Source organism: Scyliorhinus canicula, chromosome 6 (assembly GCF_902713615.1).
Source record: "Scyliorhinus canicula chromosome 6, sScyCan1.1, whole genome shotgun sequence".
Taxonomy (NCBI): domain Eukaryota; kingdom Metazoa; phylum Chordata; class Chondrichthyes; order Carcharhiniformes; family Scyliorhinidae; genus Scyliorhinus; species Scyliorhinus canicula.
The window spans coordinates 118,666,436-118,676,536 of record NC_052151.1 but is presented as its reverse complement, the minus strand read 5'-3'; the positions used below and the strand labels follow the sequence as shown (position 1 = coordinate 118,676,536).

The 10,101-nt window shown below is 53.4% G+C and overlaps 1 protein-coding gene across 1 annotated transcript in view; it reads left to right on the top strand.

Moving 5' to 3' along the window:
• Positions 1–10,101, top strand: part of LOC119967443 (zona pellucida sperm-binding protein 3-like) — a 28,634-nt gene that overhangs the window by 3,970 nt on the left and 14,563 nt on the right. The window lies entirely within an intron of this gene.

Genomic DNA, 10,101 nt, shown 5'->3' with positions numbered 1-10,101 from the left:
CTGACCTAGTTAAGGGAACATGAGGTTCCTTTATGCTTAATGCTCTTCGCCCCCTGCCACTGATGATTCCACAAAGAAGTCGATTAAATGGTTGCCACCTCTGGACGAAACCTGCTAGTGACCCTCTCAGTGAACTTAATTTTCTCCAGACTGAGGAAGCTTGCCATGTCTGATAGTCAGGCCTCTGACTTTGGAGGCTTTTAGTCCCTCCATGCCAGCAGTATTCGTCGCCGGTCTACCAGGGAAGCCAAGGCTGGAACGTCAGCCTCTCTCGTCTCCTGGGTCCTCCGAAACCCCAAAAATTGCCACCTCTGGACTCATCACCACACTTTGTTTCCAGTACCCAGGACATATCATCTGCAAATCCCTGCCAGCACCCCTGAGTTTTGGACATGCCCAGAACATATGGACATGGTTCACTGGTCCTCCTGCACACCTGGCCTCCAGTCCAAAGAATTTACTCCTCTGAGCAGCTGTCATGTGAGCCCAGCAGACTACCTTGAATGGGATCAGGCTGGGCCTAGCACATGTTGCGATCGCGTTTACCCTACTCAACGGATCCACCTGTAAGCCCTTTTCTATCTCATCTCAGAGCTCCTCTTCCTGCTTCAGCTCCTCTGTCAGCGCCTCCTCTGCCCCTATAAGTTCTTTATATATCTGAGACCCTCCTCTCCCCACTCATCCACTGGTCACTATCCTGTCCTGGATTTCCCCCTCAGTGGCAAGTGTGGGAAGGATGGAATCTGTTTGTGTAGAAAGTCCAGTACCTGAAATCATTCCCTCTTGCCAGCCCAAAGTTCTCCAATGACCTCCTACACGGGAAGTTCCCTTCTAAGAACAGATCCCCATCTTCTCAATCCCAGCCCTACACCATATTCGGAACCCACAGTCCATATTCCCCGGGGCAAACCGGTGATTGTTGCAAATTAGGGACCAAACCAATGCTCTCTCTTCCCCTATGTGCCTCCTCCATTGGCCCCAGATCCGCAAAGTCGCCACCACTATTGGGCTTGTGGAGTATCGTGCCGGCGGGAGCTTCAGGGGCGCTGTATCCAGGGCTGCCAAACTGGTGCCCCTGCACGAAGCGGCCTCCATCCGCCCCCAAACCGACCCCACAGCCACCATCCACTTCCTTATCATAGCTATGTTGGCCACTCAGTAGTAATTACTAAAGTTTGGCAGCGCCAGCCCCCCTTCCCCTCGGTTCCTCTCGAGCATCACCCTCTTCACCCGTGGGGACCTTCCCACCCACACAAATCCCATAATCATTTTATTGACCTTCTTTAAAAAAGGACCGTGGAATGAAAATGGGGAGACACTGGAATACAAACAGGAATCTTGGGAGGAATGTCATTTTAACCGTCTGCACTTTCCCCGCAAGTGTCAGTGGGAGCGCGTCCCACCTCCGGAACTCTACCCTCATTTGCTCCACCAACCGGGATAAGTTCAGCTTGTGCAACTGACCCCAGTCCCATGCCACCTGTATCCCTAAGTATCTGAAACTGTCCCCGACTAACCTAAATGGCAGCCCCCTCAACCTACCCTCCTGGCCCCTCGCCAGGACTACAAACAACTCGCTCTCTATGTTCAGTTTATACCCTGAGAACCGGCTGAATTCCCTCAAGATCCCTGTGATTCCATCCATCCCAGCCACTGGATCGGTGATGTATAAGAGCAGGTCGTCGGCAGAAAATGAACTGTCTCTTTCTCCCACCCTGTACCAGCCCCTTCCAACTACCTCTACCTCTCTACTCCCAGGGGCTTCATGATCACATTAAGCAGACTTCTTGGCCCCAGCTGCCTGCCATTGACTAACCTGGTTTGGTCTTCCATAATAACGTCGAGCACGCAGTCCTCAATCCTAGAAGCCAAGAATTTAGCCAGTAATTTTGCATCTACATTAAGCAGAGAGATCGGCCTATAGGACCCACATGCCTCCGGGTCTTTGTCCGGTTTCAGTATCAGGGAGATGGGGGCCTGTGACATTGTCGGGGGTAAAACCCCTCTGACTCTTGCCTCATTAAAAACCCTAACCAGCACCAGCCCCACTATCTTAGAACTTTTTTATAGAACTCCACCGGTTACCCATCCGGCCCCGGGGCTTTACCCGATTGCATGGCCCTCAAGCCCTCCAATATTTTGTCGGGGCCTGTGGTGAATCACAATCCTAGTTGTTCACATTGTGTTATATTGTGTTATATTGTATGTTGTGTCTCTGTAAGCTTGGTCTACGAGCAGTTGCGTGGCTCTGCCTATAGGGGTAGATGAGGTGTTTGTACTGGGCTCCACCCTTGGCTTTGCCCATGGCTCCTCCCACTAACTGGAAGTATAAAGATCTGCAGTTGTGAACCTGCTGCCAGTTCATCTCGTCGCAGGCAGGCTCAGTTGTAAGGCTATTAAAACCACTGTTCACTTCCAACCACGTGTCTTGTGAATTGATGGTCTAGAACTCGACCCGCAGGCTGCAGAGGCGAAATAAATCTTTCAACACTGGCTCAGATGTTTCAAGGCCTACCTGGCTGAATCAAGCACATCAGAAACTACAGAGGAGCAGAAACCCAGTCTACTGCACGCAAGGGTGAGCCACCGTATCTCTACTCAACTTAACAGTATTACCTCGGCCCTAGCCATGCTAGATCAAATGTACGTGAGGCCCATCAACGAGGTCTACACGCACCACATTTTTACAACCCGCTGCCAGCGCCCCACTGAGTCGTTGGATGAATTCCTGTGGGATTTAAAAGCTTTAGCTCGGGACTGTAATTACCAAGCTCCATCAGCCGAACAGCATATGGAGCTCGCTGTCAGATGTGTACGTGGCAGGGCTCAGGTCAAACTATGTGCGCCAGCGGTTGCTTGAAAAAGGGGCCCAGAACTTGGAGGACACTGTAGAGTTAGCTACAACCATGGAGGTCTTGTTCTGCAGCCTCACCTCGTTCCCCGCGGACCAAGCGACCCCATCCTGGGCCCCCGACCAGCGACTGCCCCAGGCCTGCGCCGCGTGGCCACCCACCTGCTACGCAGCCCCAGTGTGCCATTTGTGCGGACAGCCCCAGCACCCACGGCAGTACTGCCCGGCCCGCAACGCGACCTGCAGCAGCTGCGGTCGCAAAGGACACTATGCCCGGGTCTGCCTGTCTAAGAAATCCCACTCTCCAAACTCTCCCGCAGCCCAGAGCACTCGTTTCCAAAACTCAGGCCCGCAGGCCCCTGAAATGCTGCGGCCTGTACTCCGACTCCGACCCCACCCGACACATGCGACTCATGAGGGCCGCCATCTTGGCAACCCCCCTCCACATGGCCGGCCACGTGCGACTCATGGGGGCCGCCATCTTGGGCACCATCTTCCTCGCCGCCCACCACGTGTGATCTACGGGGATGGCCATCTTGGGATCCATCCTCTTCAAACTCTGAAACTCCCCTCGAAGACTACGAACTCGGAGGGCAGTCATCACGGGGCCACTCTAGCACAGCTGATTGAGCCGCCGACTACCCGCAACTCAGCGCAGTCATGTTGGACCAGTCGCGTCCGAAACACCTCCGCAACTCAATGATGACTAAAATCAACGGGTACAGGACACCATGCCTCTTTGACTCCGGGAGCACCGAGAGCTTCGTACACCCAGATCTGGTAAGACTCTGTTCGCTCCCTATCTTCCCTGCATGGCAAACTATCTCCCTTGCTTCGGGGTCTCGCTCTGTTCACCTCCAAGGGCGCACCGTCGCAAATGGGGTCTCGGTGTTCCAACGAGCAATGGACCGAATGGTGGACTAGTACAGGCTGCGGGCCACGTTTCCGTACTTGGACAACATCACCATCTGCGGCCATGATCAGCAGGACCACGACGCTAACCTCCATCGATTTCTCCAGACTGCCCAGAAACTTAACCTCGCATATAACACGGAGAAATGCGTTTTCCGCACGACCAGTTTAACCATCCTCAGCTATGTCGTGGAAAATGGAGTTCTGGGCCCCGACCCGACCCCCCCCTCTTGCAACTCCCTCTCCCTCATTGTCCCAGAGCCCTCAAGGTGCCTGTGGTTTTTCTCGTATTATGCCCAGTGGGTCCCTCAGTATGCGGACAAAGCCCGCCCACTATTTTATGGCCACACTTTTTCCTCTGACAGATGAGGCTTGCCAGGCCTTCACCTGCATCAAGGAGGACATCGCCAAAGCGGCCATTCGGGCGGTGGATGAATCCATCCCTTTCCAGGTGGAAAGCGATGCCTCCGAGGTCGCTCTCGCAGCCACACTGAACCAGGCAGGGAGACCAGTCGCCTTTTTCTCCTGAACCCTCTTCGCTTCGGAACTTCGACACTCCTCGGTCGAAAAGTAAGCACAAGCCATCGTGGAAGCTTTACGTCACTGGAGACACTACCTCGCAGGTAGGAGGTTCACCCTCATCACCGACCAAAGATCGGTTGCCTTTATGTTTGACGACTCGCAAAGGGGCAAAATTACAGACGATAAGATCCTACGATGGAGGATCGAACTCTCCACCTACAAGTACGATATCGTGTACCAACTGGGGAAGCTCAACGAGCCCCCGGATGCCCTGTCCCGCAGCACGCGCGCCAGATGACTGCCTGAATGCTATCGACAATGACCTCTGCCACCCGAGAGTCACCCGGCTCACCCACCACATCAAAGCCTGAAATCTGCCTTTCTCCACCGAGGAGGTAAAAGCCATCGCCATGTATTGCTCGATCTGTGCGGAGTGCAAACCGCACTTCTATACACTAGACAGGGTCCACCTGGTAACGGCCTCCCAGCCCTTTGAACGCCTGAGCATTGATTTCAAAGGGCAACTCCCTTCAACCAATCAGAATGTGTACTTCTTAAACGTCACAGACGAGTTCTCCCGCTTCCCCTTTGCTATCCCGTGCCCCGATATGACCTCACACACAGTCATTAGGGCCCTGCACAGCATCTTCACCCTGTTTGGTTTCCACAGCTATATACTCAGCGACGAGCTGCGTCAGTACCTGCTCGACAAGGGCATTGCCTCGAGCAGGACTACCAGCTACAACCCCAGGGGGAACGGGCAGGTGGAGAGGGAGAACGCGACAGTCTGGAAGACCCCTACTGACCCTTCGGTCCAGGAAGCTCCCGACCTCCCACTGGCAGGAGGTCCTCCCCGACATGCTCCATGCTATTAGGTCCCTCCTATGTACTGCCCCCAATCCGACCCCTCACGCAGCTATTTGTTTTTTCCAGGGGCACTACCAAGGGGGTTTAGCTCCCAGCATGGTTGAAGACACCGGGCCCGGTTCTCCTCCGGAAGCACGTCCGGACCCACGAAACTGACCCACTCATGGAGAGTGCTCCTACTCCACTCGAACCCCCAATACGCATTCATCAAATACCCTGACAGCCGTCAGGACACTGTTTCCCTCTGGGACCTGACACCTGCAGGATCCAACTCTGACACCACTACCGCTGAAGGCGCCCCCACGCCTGCAGGTTCACGGCCTGTGCTTCGTGTCCCCGCACCTCTGGGTTTCCAGCGCTCCCCGTCACCAGTCGAACCAGTCGGGTACGAAGCTCAGACCAAATCACCCCCCCCCCCCCCCGAGTCCGCCATGGTACCCTCTGACCGCCACCAGAAGAGGCTGCAACCCCGGTGCTTCGTAGATCTCGGAGGACGACTCAACCGCCGCACAGACTCAATTTGTGGACCCATCACCCACCGCTGGACTTGATTTTTTTTACAGGTGAATGTGGTGAATCTCAATCCTAGTAATTCACACTGTTTCACACTGTTATATTGTATGTTGTGTCTCTGTAAGCTCGGTATACGAGCAGTTGCGCGACTCTTCCCATAGGGGGAGATGAGGAGTTTGTACTGGGCTCCACCCTTGGCTTTGCCCATGGCTCCTCCCACTAACTGGAAGTATAAAGATCTGCAGTTGTGAGCCTGCTGCCAGTTCATCTCGTCGCAGGCAGGCTCGGTTGTAAGACTATTAAAACCACTGTTCAATTCCAACCACGTATCTTGTGAATTGATGGTCACATCAGGGCCCCCAGCCCATCTACCACCCCCCCTACCCACTTTTGGGAAGGACAGTCCGTCCAAAAAGCACCTCATCCCCTCTGGTCCCGCGGGGGGTTCCGAGGTATAAAGCTTACTGTAGAAGTCCCTGAACATCTTGTTCAGCCCTGTCGTATCTCCTACCAAGTTTCCAGCCCCCCCCCCCCCCCCCGTCGACTACCTTCCCTATTTCCCTAGCCGCCTCCCTCTTCCTCAGTTGCTGTGCCAGTATTCTACTGGCTTTCTCCCCATGCTCGTAGATCGTGCCCCTTTCCTTCCTAAGCTTCTCCACCACCTTATCTGTGGACAACAACCCAAACTCCGTCTGTAGCTTTTGCCGTTCCCTTAATAGCTCTGCCCTCGGGGTCTCCGCATATCTCCTGTCTATCTGTAAGATCTCCTTTACCAGTTGGTCTGTTTCTGTCCTGTCCCTATGTGCACGAATTGAGATCAGCTCCCCTCTCACCACTGCCTTCAGTGCCTCCCAGAGCACCGCAGCTGAGACTTCCCCTGGGTCATTGACCTGCAGGTAGTTTTGCATACATTTCCTCACCCTCTCACACACCGCCTCGTCCACCACCAACTTCTAGCCTCCATTGTGGGCACTGAAAGCTTTCCTTACAGACCTGCAAATCAACCAAATGTGGAGCATGGTCCAAAATAGCGATTGCCGAGTATTCTACGTTTTGCCGAGTATTCTACGTCTATCACCCCTGCCAGCAAATCCCTGCTCATGATCAAAAAAATCAATTCGGGAATACACCTGATGAACACGAGAATAGAACAAAAACTCCCTCCCCGTCGGCCAACAAGCCCTCCATGGGTCAGCCCTCCATGGGTCAACCCCCCCCCCCCCCCCCTCCCATTTGCGCAGTGAAGCCCCTCAGTTCCTTTGCCTGCACCCTACCTGTTTTTGAACACGACCGGCCCAGGTCAGGGTCAAGGACTGTGTTAAAATCACCTCCCATAATCGGCCTGTGTGAGTCCAGGTCAGGTACCTTCCAGCAATCTCTTAATAAAATCCACATCATCCCAATTTGGGGCATATAGATTGACCAAAACAACCCTCACCCCCTCAAGCTTGCCACTCACCAGAGAAATCTACACCCCCAACCGAGATTGTGCTGCCCACCTCGAATTGCACCCATTTATTAACCAAAATCGCGACCCCTCTGGTTTTAGTATCCAGCCCCGAGTGGAAGACCTGGCTAATCCAGCCCTTCCTTAATCTGACTTGGTCAGCAACTTTCAGATGAGTCTCCTGTCGCATTATTACGTCCGCCTTCAGCGCCCTCAGATACACGAACACACGTACCCTCTTTACCAGCCCGTGTCGTTCCAGATGACCAGCCTGGTTGGGGGGCACCATGAACCCCCGCCCCTTCGTCGATCAGCCATCTCCTTTCCTGGGCCCGCCCCTAGCCCCTTTGTCACGCCTCCCCGGCCCGCCTCCTGGCAGCCCCCACCTCCGACACCTGCATATTACTAAACACAAGTCCCTCCCTTGTCAGCAGATCAACTACCCCCCACCCCCGGCAACAACCCCCTGTAACCTAACCCCTGCCATAAAATAGCTATATGCACACACCCCACCCCCCCCCCCCCAACCTGGCTTAAGTAGACCAGCTCACCCAGAACAAGAATCCCACCTATTGTTCCCTCTGACCCATTCTCCCCCCCCCCCCCCCCCCCCCCCATCGACAACACCGACAAAGGAACAAAGAAAACCCCGACACTAGTACAATTCAAGTAATACAAAGTAAGTAACGGGCACTTCCAACCATCCCCATCAGAACACAAAAAGCCCCCAGAACCAAATACCTTAACTTCCCTCTTCACCAATAAAAACTAGAATACAGAAGAATCCCCAACAGCTTCTGGAACATGTCTGCCACATATATGGCGGCATCCATTCCCTCGGCCCCCTCCGGGAGACCAACGATTCTTAAATTCTGCCGACGGGATCTATTTTCCAGGTCGCCCACCTTCTCCAGAAGCCTTTTTTGTTGGTCTTTTAGTCTCCACCTCCACCACTGTTTGGTGCTCCTCCAGCACCTTCTCCAGCTTCTGGATCGTCCCATCCTGGGCATCCAGCCTGTGCTCCAGGCGCTCGATGGATTTATGGATAGGATCTAAACTGCCCCATTTCAGTGCGGTGAAGGCCTCTTGGATGACCTTCAGGAGATGCTCCATTGTTGGCTGGGCTGCCTGCACCGGGGTCTGGACAGTGGCCATACTGTCCTCAGCAGCAGCCTCCACACCGCCCTTGTTTGCCCACTTCTTCAACTGTTTACGAGTCTTTCTGCTTCTTAATTCCGTACGCCTATATCTGGAGTCAGTGCCTGAGTGCCTATTCCTTCAGATCCAAAGCACCATAGCACAAGAAAGTTGGGGGAAAAGGTCCAAACGTCCGACTGGAGCGAGAGCCACCAAATGTGCGACTTATTACCTCATATCCGCCACCGGAAGTCCGTGGATAGATAAGATTAAATGTCATAAAATTTACAGTGCAGAAGGAGGCTATTCAGCCCATCGTGTCTGCACTGACCCTTGGAAAGAGCACCCTACTTAAACCCACACCTCCACCCTATCCCCCACCGTACCGCATTGGACATGAAGGGCAATTTAGAATGGCCAATCCACCTAACCTGCACATCACTGGACTGTGGGAGGAAACCGGAGCACCCGGAGACTCTGCCCAGACAGTGACACAAGGCGGGAATTGAACCGTGGGGCTGTGAAGCAACAGTGCCAACCACTATGCTACCGTGCTGCCCTTGATGTGGATTCTGTACACCTGAGTTGTTGGATAAATCTGAGATGAGATAAGCTATCTGGGCACATGCCAGGGATTGGATACGAATGAACCCACTCTGCTGGCCTCGATTGATACCACACTTGGCTGAGGATTTGATCATCAAATTGTCTGAGAGGAGCAGCCCACCAGAATAGAAACTTGCCCCTTTCACTGGTTTTGGCAATGGTTAATCATCTATCACAGTTGGTATGAATTAGTGACAGGCAAAGCAGTGTAAACTGTACATCATTCATTGCAAGCAATGGCTTTACCTTTCTTAAATATATTTATCTACATTGGTCTGGAATTTGTAGTTGTAACAGCAAAAATGTCAGTATCTGCACCACTACAGTGCATGTGGAGTATTCCTCCTGTACAGGAACAACCCTCCAAGCCCAACCACCCTGGCAAAGTACACATCCAGCCCAGTGGTGGTAGCTACATTAAAATCTGGAACCAGATGAGACAGCACGTCGGCTTAACCGAGGTGTCCACCATGGCCCACATATGCAGTAACCACAAATTCCCAGCAGCCATGCTTGACGCCATTGTTAAGAAGTGGAGACAGGCCGGGGGGGGGACACTAGCGATTTGGGACTTTTACATGGGGGACAGACTCACAACCCTGGACCAGCTGACAGGTAGACTGGACCTACCGAACGGACAGGAGCTCCAACACTTGCAAGTCAAAAACTTTTTCCGCGAGGAGACGGTGAGACACGCATTGCTGGAGGAACTGCTAGACGTGGACAGTATTGAGAAGGGGAACTGTGGGGACATTTAGGGACAACTGTTAGGAAGGTGAGAACACCATTACATGGAGCAAGACAGACGTGGGAGGACAAACTAGGGACAGACATAGGGTGGGGACTCTGGAGTGAAGCACTGAGCTGGGCAAACTCCGCCACCTCCTGCACAAGGCTAAGCCTCATGCAATACAAAGTGGTGCACAGAGCGCACCTCACCAGAACCCACATGAACAGGTTCTTCCCGGAGGAGGAAGACCAATGTGAACGGTCTTCAGGATGTCTAATTCACCGAACAAGCACGTCTTTTGGGACTTGTGGGAGGAAACCGAGCACCCGGAAGAAACCCACACAGACACAGGGAGAACTCTGCATAGACAGTGACCCAATCTGGGAATCGAACCCAGGTCCCTGGTGCTGTGAAGAAACAGTGCTAACCACTCTGCTGCCCATAACATGGCCAACAGTAACAAACTATACATCGAACTGTCTTGCTCACCTATTGTACAATGTACAGATGTAAAAA